General features: G+C 32.6%; 1 long non-coding RNA gene and 1 pseudogene across 1 annotated transcript; one reads left to right on the top strand and one right to left on the bottom strand.

The window, feature by feature from the left end:
- The first annotated feature begins 1,214 nt into the window (after positions 1–1,214).
- On the top strand, positions 1,215–2,403 carry LOC145033360 (uncharacterized). Its single transcript, XR_013677502.1, has 4 exons — positions 1,215–1,436; positions 1,730–1,845; positions 1,924–1,982; positions 2,159–2,403. It is a non-coding gene; the product is annotated as an uncharacterized LOC145033360 (long non-coding RNA).
- A 12,174-nt stretch (positions 2,404–14,577) lies between these two features.
- On the bottom strand, positions 14,578–15,296 carry LOC145034204 (putative lipid-binding protein AIR1 pseudogene; annotated as a pseudogene).
- Between the last annotated feature and the right edge of the window lie 1,138 nt (positions 15,297–16,434).

The raw sequence follows: 16,434 nt of genomic DNA, 5'->3' as shown, positions 1-16,434 counted from the left end.
AAAACAGAAACCAAAGCAATAACCAACGGTTTATGTTTGAATTTTACAAAAACCAAAACTAACGGTTTGGTTTGGTTTTAATGTATAAAATCGCCCATAAAAACCGAACCGACCCCCCCCCCCCCCCCACACACACACACACATATATATATATATATATATATATATATATATATATATATATATATATATATATATATATATAAAATTTATTATGTTTTAAACTTTAGACTTTATCCCTTTAGTACTTTATGATTATTTTCAACAAATGGTTAATGGTGTTAAACTTTCATCTTTTGAACACTTTTATGTTTTTAGAATACTAGAATTTGTACTCTTTATTTTACTATATTTTTAGTAGATACAATACTATTTATCGCAACGTACTTTCACTAGATTTGAATCCAAAAGCTAGAAAAAAAACCCGGAGCTCATAAACCCATGGTTTAAAACCAAAAACCCATAAATCCAACCCATAAAACCGAACCATGCAAAACCCAAACCTCTATCGGTTTAAAAACCAAAAAACCGACTTTCTACAGTTTGGTTTGGTATTAGCTAAAAGCCGACCCATGCTTATCCCTAACAGTAGGTGATAATGAAAAAACAAAGTTTATTATATTTATAACATTATTTTAATTTGTTGGCAATTTGAAAACAACTAAAATAATACACTTACTAAAAGTAATATTATCTTAAAAAAAAACACAAATGAACCTAACAAATGGTTGTATCTTATCAAAAAGAACAGATTTTATTGATAATTTGTAGCATACGTTAAACAATTTGCATTATTGAAGGTTCTTAGAGTCACGGGTTTACTTGTGAATAATAAGTTAATGATGGGTATTAATCAACTCATTATACTTTAATATTTCCTTTGAAACATTTAATAATCGATGCACACGTTCAATTTGTCGGCATTAATGCAAACGCATGTCGTTAAAACGATATCTTTATTAAAATGACATATATAAAGATAGAGAGTTAGATTCAAATATTTCTAACAAGTATTGTGTATATATGAACCAATCAGAATTTAACACAAATTAAAAATTTAAATTAATCAATAAGGGTAAGTTAGTAATATTATATGTATATTAAATAAATTCCAAAATCAAAATAAAATCAAATCCCTATAAAATTGCAATCAATTTTTTTACCCTATAAAATCCACCAGAACACAAAAGGAATTAGCATTTTTGTTTCACGTTCAATCACCGATCGCCACCACCTACTCCTTCCCCTTCGTTGTCACCTACTTTGTCGCCGACGGCCTTCCTCCTTTTATCCGCCGCCCACATCCGGTCCTTCAAATAGCGATCATGGGGCTTCTGGGTCTTCTCCATCATTTCCATCGTTTTATCGGAAAATACATGATGGCCGATCTCAAGTATCCGATGAAGCCTAGCACCATCCCATTTTGATTTGTTCCAGTAAGTTAATCTTCTCCATCTTCCACACACAAACACAACTCCAGTGTTGATTTCTCTTATTTCATGTCCCTTCAAGTAGTTATATTCAGTTTTATTGCCAATTACTATCTTCCTGGCATTCTATCTTCGTTGAATAGATGTTTATGATCTTTACCATGTAGTGTTGGGTGATAAAATCTTTCAACTTCATTCTCATTATCCTCAATCGATTGAATTAGATTAATTTTATGTTCGTGGGTTGATTAATTACCACATGGCTTTTGTTCTCTGTTTTTATCGTTGGGTTATAACAGAAGCTTTAAAATGTGCAATTGGTCGATTTTTGGGATATTAATCTGAGATGATTTTCACATGAGAAGCTTTAAAAGGTGCAAACGAGCATAAACAAGTAGTTAAATGTTATCAAAAGGTAAAAAAAAACCGTTTTTTTTTTCTAACTATAGATATTAACTCCAAGATGAAGTTATGATTGTATTCCTTTTTGCAGGTAAATGTGGGTGCGGAGGTTGAAAGTTTAATCATATGTTCTTTTATTTCTTTTTACAGGTTTGCACCATAATTTGAAGTTTTGAATCTTACTATTATCATTGGGTTTTTTTATGTATCTATTAAATTTGTTCCAAGAGGTATAATTCATGCGTTCTTTGAACAATCATAACTAATTTTCTAACATATTTGCTCAATTTATTATTTCTGATTAAGATTGGTTTAATTGGTTTTAGGTGTGAGAAGAAGTACATGACAAATGTTTGTGGAAATGCCTGAAAGAGATTCTGACCATTTGGCATGCATTACAACAGAATTACTAAAGTTTTTTTTATTTTATTTAGGTATCATAATTTCCGACATGCCTAACTATAGGAATGGTCATGAAATAAATTTATGTTACTTGCTAATTTACTATGTTGTATGTAACCTGCCAAAATTTACAATGTTGTATATATTCTGCCTAATTATTCTGTCAGAATTACAACTTGGAAATTTAATTAGGGGAAAATTGGTACAGTATCGATTCTTTTTTCTCTAAAACGTGTACCATACCAATTATAGTTGGTATACAAAATTTTCTATCAGAACCATACCAAGTATACTTGGTACCAATATGTTTGGCTACCAACAATTTTGGTTGGTACAAATTGATAATGGTATATACCAACTTTTAATCTTTTATTGTATGATTTAACAAAAACATCAGGTAACTTTGACATTTAGTAAATAAATTAGTTTAATAAACAAATTAGTTTCATAGCTCTTTTAGCTTACAAAAGAATTCTATTGAAATACAATTAAAGTAAAATTTTAATTTTGTGTTTTAACGTGATAAGTATTAATTAATGCGATCAAATGACTTATATCATATTCTTAAAACTGCAAAAACTAAACACTTGTTAATTGGAATATACGTACGATTGCGTGTGTGTGTGTGTGTCTATATATATATATATATATATATATATATATATATATATATATATATATATATATATATATATATATATATAATGAATTGGTTGGTACGGTATTACCATGGTATTCAAACCTTTGTACCATTACCGTGCCAAGATTGCTTAATTGGTACGGTACTACCGACCATGGATGTTGGCTACCAACTTTCTTGGTTCGGTTGGTAACATGTTGGTTGGTTTTCCGTGGTACAATTTTTCCAGCCCTAAATTTAATGATTCTTTTAGAATCTTTTTTTGGCTATTAAAACGTCATATATTTTGTCGGTTCATTTGGAGGATTGGTGTTTTTGTTAGATTTTGATGATTTTTTTTTCTTTTTAGGTTTTGAATAGTGTTTCATACATGTGGAGAAGAAAGAAAATATGGAGAACAAGAGTGTCTTATAGTAGAATGTATTCCGCCAGAATGTATAAATCGAATCTTAGCAGTATTATTCTTTCATAATGACTTAGTGTTTTTTGTTTGATTTTGATGTTTTTGATGCATTTGTAATAGAAATGACATGAAGACATTATAGGAATGACGTGAAGAATAAATCAAAGATTGATCACACGCAAAGTTTAAGAATGTTGTTTTTTAAAAAGTACACTTGTTGTTCTTTCAGAATGTTGACATTATTCAAGAATGTTTTTTTGTATCAGAATTATAGATGTAATTATTTGATATATTATTAGTTCAAGAATCGAGTTTGTATATTGTTTAATAATATACTTATTCATGTTTTCTTTTTATTAATGTATTCTTAAAGGATGTGAATACAATATAAAAATTATATATATTGTGAAAATGCCTTATAATATTCACAAGTGAATATACATTGTAATATTCATAAGTGAATATATCATCTAATATTCACAAGCGAGTACACTATGTAATATTCACATGTGATATACCATGTAATACTATGTAATATTCACATATGAAAATATCATTTAATATTCATAAGTGAATATACCATCTAATATTCACAAATGAATATCTAGGTTAATTTCACAAGTGAATGCATCGTCTAATATTTAAATATGAATATACTATATTTATTATATGTTATATTCACATATGAATTATACTTAAATTGTAAAAAAATTAATTATATTTTTTATTCATAAGTGAATAACGAATGTATTGTAATAAAACATTATACATTTTTATCAACTTATTAGTTATGAATAACGAGAGTTGAAAATATAAAAAAATAAGTTTTTTATTTTATCTTAAACTTATATCAATATAGAAGTCTATTTGTAGAAAATAAAAAATCATGAATTTTGGTATATTTAAAATCATTTTTCAATAAAAATAGCTTCTTATAAATTAAAAAAATCGAAAAAAAAAAAACTATGTTTTTGTATATATATTTGGATAATAATTAACATAGTTTAAGAAAATATGTTTTGTTGGAAAAAACATGTCTATTTATTTCCCATTTCCACTGATACGACGGAGGCTTTTACGGCAAAAATAAATGTGTTGTCATGTTTTCATTGGTTCAAATATGTGTTGCCCTAATCATTCATTTTCCATATAACTCTTCCCTATATATATATATATATATATATATATATATATATATATATATATATATATATATATATATATGTTGAGTTTTGTATTCTACAACATCCTATGGTGCACATACAACCCTAAATGTCTTGGATCTATGTTTTTCTCTAATTATAGATGTAATAGTGTTTCCAAAGCATTAAGCCTATAACTAGCATACAAATGACATAAAAAATATGTAATACTAGTTAGGATGACATACCTTTTTATGTAACTTGGAAAATTGTAGTATTTGGCCTTTAAGAACATAGCACCAATAGTGCGGATGCCTCAAATGGAATCACAACACACTATGGACAAAGTATGACATTTGAGAGAGAATACTAGCCACATAAAATCTTCCATGTGAACTCTAAAAACATTAGTGTTGATTTTGGCTATGGAGTAACATATTTATATGTACAATTCCAAAGGTCACGGATTAAACATAATCAATACCCATGGGTTTATGATACATAGTTCATGTGGCTCAACTCTTTAGGTATTCATTCATAAACGTAATCCAAAATGGATCAAAAGCCCAACATATAAATATAACTAATTTACATAATTAGTCCCTATAAATTTAATTACTCTATTTTAATCTTTAAATTAATTCCAAACTAATTTTTGATCAATAATAATTAAATAATATGATTTCATATTAATGTATTATAACTTATAATATATTACTAAATCATAAATAACCTCTTCTCAAAAGTCCATCCTAACAAATTGTCGAAATGATATGCAACCCAAATGGATCATGCTACTCTCGGGTCAAGTACATACCAATTATAGTTATGGGCTTAGACACCTAATCCAATAGTCTCCTATTTGAATAAGTCTAATAACTATTATTGCAAATACGACTCTAAAATCTCGACTAGCAATCGTAGCTCTAAAAAGTCGTTGTCGAACTCTGACCTAGTTAATGACGCGTCCATTAGATAAGGGATCATATATTCCTCGATTCTAGATATCATATGGACTAAGACATGAATTCTAATCATTCTCTCTATCCATCTATTGTTTCTTGATCTCCGATTTATAGCGACCAACTAATTGAACAAATTGAATTAGTCCAAGCTCGGCTGAGCACTTAGGGTTGTCATCACTAAATCATCGAGGGGCCCACAAATATTGCTTTTATCCCTCTAAGGGTAAAAGAAATGGATAAACTTTGACTCATATGCTTTCTCTATTTACTCATCAAATCACACACAACAATGCATTTTATAACACCAAGTTACTGGTGCGTTTTCACATTATCAATGTGCAACTGACTTGTAGACTGCAACTCATATCTATCCGTTTGAAGAATATAAGATATTATCGTCTCATGATCACTCGTGATAAAATCCATAAAGTGATTCAAATGAGTGTGGGTTTAATCCATTACTCGAATCTTATTCCAGGAGCATTCATGAACACTGCAGCTAAGTCTAAAATATATAGATAAACTACATACCCATTCATGATAGTCTTGCCTCAATACCTACTTCCAAAGTATGATTGACTGTGGATGGTTTGAATAACCTAGTTATTTAGGAATTCAAAACATGTAAAGTGAAACACAAGAATAATACTAATCCTATATGGCCGCAAAACTTTTAAGTCATATTGATTACTCAATACTCATTGTATAATGTTTTAAATGATAAACTTAATGCTTGAACTAAAACAATAGTTATCGCATGCTAAAAGCATGCACTCTATGTTTACCTATGGTCCTTCCTTTGCGGAATGGATCAATTGAAAACATTTCAATGATGCTCATTTCATAATTCCAAATTCTTATGATAAATGTATGAATACAAGATTCTTCTCCATTTACTGAAATATGTTAGATTCTAAACTTATATGCAATGATTCTCTTGTAATGACTATGCACAAAAGTCACAAGACTTGGAAACATACATTACAAAGTATTCCAATGGAGATCAATTCCATGGAAACGAAGTATCACATTCAAAGTACATTCCTTTGAACATCCTTCTTGCATTAGGTTTTGTAATCTTACACAAATTTAACGAATAACTTCCACCTATGGAAACATTTCCAGATTCCCATTTTGACTATCTATTCTAAACAAGAGTTGTCTCTTTTCAGAATATATCAATATAGTCCTTCCAATAATTTACACTATACTTCCAACTGTCCATGAGCAACCAATCATTAGTAAACCTCAGATTGTCCTCGATAATTGCTTAATTATTTTAGTCATATATAGTTCTAGTCCTTTTTCCCTCTTAATGTCGTATGCATTTGGAAAATTCAGAATATAGAAATATTATAGCATATACAATTGATCCTATACCCGAAGCATATGGGATACGATTCATAATGTCTCACATAAAGACATGATACTCGACCAGTCTTTTGCTATAATTTTTCTATTTGCCATGTTTTCACAATTCAGACTATGAAGAGGGATGCAATAATCATAATTGAATTTTGAGAACGCAACTAATATTACAATATATAGAATTTCCACATGTTTAACCATTCCAACATAACATTCATATTTGACTAAATTTTATTAAAATCTCAATCTAAGCTTTTAGAATTAGGATGCTGTATAATTTCCTCTCCCTTAATTATAGCAAAACAACTTTTCAAAACCCTACATCTTTGCAAATTGAAACTTTTGTTTTCTATAATTAACATTGTTAACTTGCAATACTTAACATAAGGATCATGCTCCCACTAACATGATAATTCTATCCTTATTATCATAACACTTATGCTCCCACTAGCGTTGACATGTATCCAGAAATCCGTTGGACTTCTAGAAATCAATACTTTATTGACTTTCATTACCAAAGTTTAGTTTTCTAATACGAGATGCTTCGATAAGGCATTATCTAAACTTCTTAAACTCATACACATTTTCTTAGACAACTCACATGTGTGTCTAAACAATTATGAAGAGGGATGTCGTAATCATAATGTTTAGACCTTTTGCTATTTCTCACAATTCGAACTATGAAGAGGGATGTCGTAATCATAATCAAATTTGAGAAATATAAATATCAAAATTGCTAACTATTTAAAATCTACTTAGTGGAAGCGTTTCCTCACCATTATTTTCATGAATCGGAGAGAAACCTTATGACACTAAGATTTTTATGGTGTTTATGTTCCCATCCACGTGAATTTGTCAAAACCATATTCACAAGACAAGGTTAGTGACAAATCCAAACTCATATAGACTGAACTTGTTTAATCTTAATTTCTTGCCACCCGGTAGCACAAAGACCTACCATGTCTTCCAGGTTGTTATGCAAACAATTTGAGAACCCATAGAACTCACATGTATAGTCAACTTTTAACTAGAATGGGCACATAAACAAGAATATGTCAACACGATAGGTTACAAACCTTAAGTCTTGTGCTAATGATAAACAATAGGTTTTATTCTTGATTAATTTCTTGAAACTTTTCAAGATCTTTAAGACTCCCACTGACCTCTTGACATATAAGATTCACTTTGTCAAGGAACATTACTTGACAAGTAAATATTCAAGAGGTAGTGTGGATTCTTATCAAGATAAACACTTCACACATTTGGTCTTAGTTGGTCTTTGTTTTATCCTGAACATCCTAACTTACAAGTGTTATAAACCTTCTAAAGATTATGTCACTCAAGTTACAATCTTGGAGTGTTACTCTAAGACTCTATTTTGGAACGAAGTATGATTCATCTTTTGATTTAACTATTTAAACAATCCACGATTCCTCTTCTTAGTAAAAAAAATGCACTAAGATGGCCTTAGAGGATCAATTGTGATATGGTTTTTCATACTCATTAAGATGATCATAAATAATGATATTGAAGTACTCTCCTAATACTTTCAGATTGGAGAAACTTTTATCTTTCTACCTAATTTGATTCTTCTTATTCATCCTGACATACATTGAAACTTTTCCAATGTTTCAGAATTATACTAAAACTTGTAAGCACAACCATATTGACTAAACTTTAGTAAATCATGAAGAATAGCCTTGTCATTCTTTGTGGTGGACCTAATCAGCGCACAACCAAGTGTACCCAATCTTCTAGTCCTTCACTTGACTCACATATACATCTGAACAAGGAATTAGTCTTAATTTCCCAATGATGAAAATTCTCATTCATCATATAATACACGTTGCATGATTCCAAGTTTCTATCCAACTGAAACTTGGATTGTAACCCCCCGTTCTTAAAGTATTTAATTATGAGTCCCTGAGATTTAAGAGGAAGGGTAATTTCGGTCCTTTGGCGGGAAATGGGTTTTATCCGAGAAGGTTTGGTCAGGTGTGTGGGTTGATAGAAGCATAAGGCTTCTCGCCACCCTCGTGTGAATGTAAATTTTATTGGGAGCAGGTTTAGAGTAGAGGAGTTGCAGCGTTTTGAAGATGATAATTGATTTATAGCTCTAAATGGAAAAAGTGGAAAAGGGGTCCCATGCAAGCCATGCATGTGTATTTGAGTTTGGCTGGGTATGCCCAGCGTAAGCTAGATGTACGCCCAGCGTAGTGACGGGAGAAACGCAGGGGGGGGGGGGCAAGTGTGAGTACGCCCAACGTACTAGAAGTACGCCCAACGTACTCTCAGAAACCCCAAACCCTAATTTTAGGGTCAGCCACTATATAAGGAACATGTTGGTTCATACCCTAGCCTCCATAAGCCTACCCTTAACCTCAGAAACCCTAGAAACTCGTATTCCCTCAATTGTTGGGTGTTTTTGGCCATGGAAAGCTCATTTTGGCAAAAGAAAAGCTAGAAGAAGAAAGGAGAAGTTGTCAAAGAAGGAGAGGAACGATTGGAGCTTGTAGATCTGGAGAGATATCATCCTTTGGAGCTTATTTGAGGTATAAAGCCTCTTGCTTGTCAATTATTTTTCATAGATCTAAGTTTTGTGAAGTTTTGACATCATTCTTGTCCCAAAAGTCCTCATCTTGATTCATGCTTTGTGTTGGCCGAGATTATCTGTCCTTTCAGACCTTTGGAGAGGTCTTGAGTGAGAAAAATGAGGTCCCAAGGGCTGTAGTTGTTCCATGTGTGAGATATATAGGTTTTAATAGATTAAGACCTTGGATTAAGAGCTTTATGGACATCCCAAGTGATAAAGTTTGAGACTTTATGAATCTTAGGCATATTTGGCCTTGGGATCTGAAGTTTGGGCTTAAGAGCTTAAGCCATTAAGAAGTTATGAAGACTTAATGAGTAGCAAGGTTACGCCCCGCGTAACATAGTAGTACGCCCTGCGTAACATAGTAGTACGCCCCGCATAGCTGGTCAGGGCCCCAATCCCCAGTTGCGAATCAGCGGGTACGCCCCGCGTACCAAGGAGGGTACGGCCAACGTACTCCCCGTGATTGGACTTCCATATTGGGCCTTAGAGTTTGGGCCGTTTGTGGGTTGTTGCCTTTTTGTAAAAACTTAAAGTAATTGGGTTGTTTTGAAAAGTTAAAATTTGTTGAAAATTTTATGGTCGTTACATGGATGATGAGAATCTTTCCTTATTTGGTAAATTATGACACTACGACAAATGAAAGAATCAAATCCTTTTTCCAATATTTCTATCAATGGAATCATATAAAAAATAATTTTCACAAATGCCATTGTAAGGAAACTGAAAATGAAATAAAAAAAAACTTTGCCTTTATTTAAAATTTGTGGAAAAACTTTTCCTTACAATGCAATTACAAATGAAAAACTTGTTGATACCTATTCATAAGCAATCTATCATGACTCTTAAGCAGCTGCTCAAAATTTTGATCTTCGAATCATGCGATCAAAATCGATCTCCGTAATCAGATTCATCTTACTTTTCTTATAAGCTTCCTCTCTTTTTTTTTCCGATTCTACAAAACATCAAAATGCGACCTAGTCACATCATGTAATAAGAATCTCCAAATGGGAACTTAATAGAGTTAGATAGTGGACTTACCTGAAGTAGAGTCAAACTTTTTGTCTTTACCATCCTTATGATCTTTCAGGTAAATAGGGCAGTTTTGCAACCAATTCCCCTTCTTTTGGCAAAAGAAACATATGGACTCTTTGGAACTGGTACAGGAGACAATCTCAAACTTAGCCTTTCTCTTTACCATTGGGTCAATTGACTTGACCATGGCCGATCCCTTTCCATTGGGAAGATAAAGCTTTTTTGGACTTCTAATGTTACCATTGGCAATGTATATGGAAGTTTGGGAAGTAGATCTTCCAATCAAATTTGCTTTACCAGTGCTCCAAATCATTGTTGATTCAGTAGCAACAAGCAAATAGGTAAGATCAATAAGGTTTATGTCATGATCTCTCATCAGGGAGTGACTAAGAACCCAGTCAACAACCAACTTCCTCGATCCTTCCACACCCAACTTTATATTTATCATTATGCTTTTAATGAAGGGAGAATTAGATTCTTATCGTACTCGTTCGGCTAACGACCCTCCACAGTCAAGGAAGCGGTGGGTGAGAGTGGACACCCATTAAACTGCCATTTTATAGGCAGTAACCTTATACCCCCTTATAGACTGGCTTTGTGAATGAGACCTACTAACGCAAAGACTAACTTATTCTTATACTTTTATATATATATATATATATATATATATATATATATATATATATATATATATATATATATATATATATATATATATATATATATATATATATTAAACCTATAATATTATAATAGTATAAAGGTTGAACTTTAAACTTTTAAAATTCTTGGTGGTTTAATCCATTAATTAAACTATACTCTTAATTTAATTAAACTTAAACCATGCCATTATGGAATTATTAACTCTGATTTAATTAAACACTTTAATTAATTTAATAAAGTCCATAAGGTTTGAATTTTAACTCTGAAATATTATTGGGTTTGGAATTAAAGTTTACATAAGTGAGACTTTACAAATTACAAAACTTGAGGGCAAGTTTTGAAACTTTTCAAAAACTCTTGGATTTTTGTAACTTATGAGTTTAACAAAGGTTTCATGAAAAACTTTTCAAGTTTTATAACTAGAGGACAAGTTATGGAAGCCTTTAACACAATTCAAGATGACATTTAAAAAATGAGACCTTTAATTTTCTATAACCTATGAGTTTTAAAAGAAAAACATTTCAGTTTCATAACTAATGAAAATTTTAATGTGTTACATTAAAACATTTAAATCATAATTTTAATTAACACAATAATCAAATAATTCATCCATGAACTTTTAAACTCATAAGAACAAAATAACTCATATCATCAATATTTTTATTTGGATGAGAATAAACATTACCATAGCACTAAAATCAAATTTTATAAACAAAAACACTTTGTAGTAATGATTCCAATCCAAAACAGGCCAAAAAAACTCAAAAACCTCCACACAAGGAGCCCAACTCGACGAGTGCACTATCCAACTCGACGAGTTGGTTGATTTTGTACATGGACACGCCGAGTCTATGTATGGACTCGTCGAGTCCCCTGTCTAGTGTCTAGATTTTCAATTTTTCTAGCTTTGAAAACCAATAAAAACATCAAGTATAATAGACAACAACCCATGGCTCTAATACCACTGTTGGATTTTGTATACTACAACATCCTATGATGCACATACAACCCTAAATGCCTTAGATCTATGTTTTCGCTAATTATACATGTAATAGTGTTTCCAAAGTTAAGTTGTGTAATGAGAGTTTTCTAGGTATGGGAACTCGGCGAGTCGACGGGGTGACTCGACGAGTAGAGTCAACCAGGAAGGTTGACTTTGACTAAGGACTTTGACCTTGAGCAATAGTTGACCAGTTTGACTTCCAAGGGTAATTTGGTAATTCTGGTATTTATGGAATTGGTTCTCTGGTAGTGTTTTGAGGTGAAGTTCGTGTCGGTGGTCGGAGCAGCTTGGTCTTATCTCTTCAGTTGATAATTGCAGGTGAGTTATCCTCACTATATCGATAGGGTCTACGGCACCAAGGTCGGCCCTTTATCGGATGGAAATCTGGGTATTGTTTTGTAATGTTATTGCTTTGTTTGATCTACATCCTGGTATTTAGGATGGTGTGATGTTAGTGAATTGGTTAAGGTTGGTACCCGGTATATAGGGTAATGTTATGCTAGTGACCGGTTAGGTTGGGATCCTGTTTAGGATGTTGATATGCTATGAGATCTCATAGACTGTTGTCTGGTTAAGGATTTGTTATGTGATTAATTGTTTTATGTGCACATGGTTGTTTGATGGGGGTTTAGGTTGAGGCGGGTCCTGCTCTGTGTTGTAGGCCAAGATACCCAGGGCGGACTAGATATTCTGAAGGCCCAGCGAGCGATTCGGATAGGCTGAAGAACCCAAGAGGGCGGACCAGACGTGTCGAGGCTTGAAGAGTGGACCAGGCCGACTGCAGGCCTGGTGCGGGCAGAACAGTTATACTGTAGACTCAGAGAGTGTACCAGGTGGATTGAAGGTCCGATGCGGGCGAACCAATCACACTGTAGCCTCGATATACATGGCTAGACTCGAAGGGTAGACAGGTGGACTGAAGGCCCGGTGCGGCGAACCAATCCCACAGTAGACCCGATGTGCATGGTTGTTCTATTTGTGCTATGTTATAAGTATGTTTATGTGTGGTTGGTATTTTAGGGGTAACTCACTAAGCTTTCGGGCTTACAGTTCAGTGTTTTGTTTCAGGTACTTCAGGAGATCGTGGCAAGGTGAAGGCGTGATCGTACCGCTCCTCATGTTTTATGATTTATGTGATATGGTTCTGGGGGATACTCTTATGTTTAAACTATTTTGAAAACAAGATGTATGAACTTAATGGTTTTAGAATGAATTAAAATGTTTTAATTTGGCTTAAATTTTATGGTCGTTACACCTTGGCTCAACACCAAATTATCTGCAAATCGGAGATCATGGAGCTAACGACCAAAGAGTTCACAAGCATGGTTACTAAGATCATTGAGAAGAGGCTATGGATGGGGGCTATGTGAAAATCAGACGTGGTGTTCAAGCAGACCTGAGTCCATGCTAGTCCCAAACCAAGGGGGAGATTGTTAGTATTTATTTATATGTGGTTTGGGCTAGGAAATTATTTGTATAGGTCTTTATAGGGTCTTGGTCATTTTATGTATGTTTTGGTGTTGTTTGCGGTTGTGAAGGCGTTCATGGTCGTGAACGGGTATACGGTCATGAACACGTGTTCGGCCGTGAACCTTATTCACAGCCAGTCTGTCCCTATTTATAGGTGTGTGTCATATCGTTTCAGTAGCATTGTTAGAGAGGATTCACGGTTTATGTGTGTGTAGTCAAGGTGTACTAGACATGTTTGCGGCTCAATAATACAACGTGTGCATTGCTTGATCAATTTCTTCTTCTTTTCTATTCTGTTCTTGTTTGATTGATTGTTATTCTTTGATCACTGGTTTGGTTCTTGGATTTGGGACTTTACAAACGTAAATTCGCTTTTTACGTGACACAACGCCATGCCGCATATGTCGCGAAACTTCGACATGTCATAACTTCTTCGTTATAGCTCGGATTTCAGTATTCTTTATATCTCCGAAATCCTTATTTCAACCACTACAACTTTCTTCATAGATATCGGCTTTATCTAACATTTATTTTTGACGCTTATTTTTATCCTTAACTCATTAAATTATAATAATTAAGCATAAAACACATAAAAATCAAATAATACATCTTTATTATTTCAAAACAAGTTACAAAGGTTGTGGTAGACTATTACATCATCATTAGTACCTAGTCTAGAAACATAGATGTTACATGATAAAAGTTCAATGAAGTATTTATAATTTTTTTTATCATATTATTAGACAATTTATTATATTTATCTTTTACCTTTCATATCTGCATTGGCATTGCTTCCCATCTTTATCATATCTTTCCATTTACTCACTTACAAGAAAACAACATTGAGAAATAAAGAGAAAATAAAATAAAGGAGAGACATAGAGAATCAATAGTGCATGGTGGGGTCTCAATGTCCTAGGACCATCCTAGGCGGTGCGGTGTTCCTAATAGGACGTTGTGCTACATCAGCTCCAATGCATGGTGTGGGATAGATCATAACGAGCTAAATTATGTACTTGTTGAAATTGGATCGACACATATGATAAGAGTTAATGTTGAAATCTCATAAAAAATGCATTTTTATTGAAAATGTTAATTTTTATTTTGAATCACAAGAATAAAACCCTAGTCACAATATGACAGGATATCCAAAATACAAGAAAAGGTGAAAAACCACCTACTGAAATCAATATCTTTAACATAATAAAATACTCAATTTTAAGAGGGAAACACACCAAACCAAATAAGATCAAAGAGCATAAAACCAACTCTTTGAACATATATAAAAATAATCAAGCATCTCTACGCACACTGAAAGCCCTTTGGGACATTCTTTCCACACACATTAAGCAACAAGCTCAAAGAAACTGGCACATTAAGGTTAATACCCAAGATATTTGCTTTAATGGCGGTGCAGAGGCAAACTGCGGCCTCAAGATCGACAAGGTCCCCAAGGAGGCTGCAGCATGGTGTGGTTGCTGGTGTACCGACGACTAGGTGAACCAAGTCATTGAGTACGTTTGCGCACACACCTAGCTTAAGTGTGTCTTTAGGACATGTGACTTTGTGGTGGTGATGTTTATGTGGCTTAGGGGCCTTTGGTGGTGGTGGGCAAGAGGTTGATGTTACAAGAGTAAAGAAGAGAAGATTGAGGGTGATGAGGAGGAAAGGAGTTGTCGCTAATCCCCTTGAAGCCATTTTGAATTGCTTTGAGGATGCGAAGGGAAAACTAGCTCAAGAAATGGTGGTTTGTTTTGGGGTATGGAACTAGTGAAGTGAGTTCTTGTATTTATAGATAGAAATCATGAATAGTGTTATGTAGCTTTTTCATTGCCAAGTCCTTAGGCTAATCACGCCCATTCTTTTACTACCTTCTACCTTGTTCTTTTCATATTATATTTGGTTATTTTTAATAAATGGATCTGCAATCCATTTTATATTTATTGTATGACGCAAAAATAAAATCTTTATATTATATAAATGAGAAGACCTTGCGCCCCATTTGCAGTAGGGTTTTTTTTTTTTTTTTTTTTATTCGTATTATTTTCATCTTTATCATCATTTCAATTAAATTGGACAAATAGTCAAATATTTTATATCTTCTCGTACAAACTATATTACCTTATTTTGCAACTAGTTCAAAAAAACATTTTCCAAAATGCTCACAGTTGAATTAATTAGTTTAAGTTGCCTAAATTAAAGCGTTACTACTTCGTGAGTAAAATCATATCGACCACATATATAATCTTCACCTTGTAAGAATTGAAACTATAAGATAAATATATTTGAATTACTAAAAGTTAATACTCCCTACTATTTGAAGAATGCAAACAAAAGTAAAAGTCAAAGTAAGGAAAACATTACTAAATAGTAACAAGAAATGGATAAATCTTTGAGAGATCCATGTGCGTTGTCACGGGTGAGCTTATATGGTGTTGCATCTTGTATGGTTAAGAAGTTCACATTATGTTTCAATTAAAAATTGAGTTTTTGCAGCAAATTATTCTACGTGTCTTTATTTATACTTTTAGGAAAAATATATTTTATATATATAATAAATAATTTAATGTAATTACATATTTCCGTGTAATCTTGATTACTTTTTCACACTCAATTATTCATATTTAGAAATTCTGGTGGTATACTCAATTATTCATATTTAGAATATTTGGTGGTATAACTACAAGTGGACGCATGCATCATCATTTAAATGGATGACGGATGTATATATGGATGCTTGTATCAATAGTCACATTGACTGCATCAAGACTGCATATATATGAACATTTTTCAAAAAAAAAAAAAAAAAAAAATCGTCAAATCTTAATTTTTTTTTTTGTGCCTATATATTGCTTAGACGTTGCATGTCGTTGATATTTATGATTTGATTTTGAAAAATGATGATGGGATTAGTAGTT

Source organism: Lactuca saligna, chromosome 3 (assembly GCF_052625555.1).
Source record: "Lactuca saligna cultivar CGN05327 chromosome 3, ASM5262555v1, whole genome shotgun sequence".
Taxonomy (NCBI): Eukaryota; Viridiplantae; Streptophyta; class Magnoliopsida; order Asterales; family Asteraceae; genus Lactuca; species Lactuca saligna.
The sequence above is the reverse complement of the archived record's forward strand: the minus strand, read 5'-3'. Positions and strand labels throughout refer to the sequence as shown.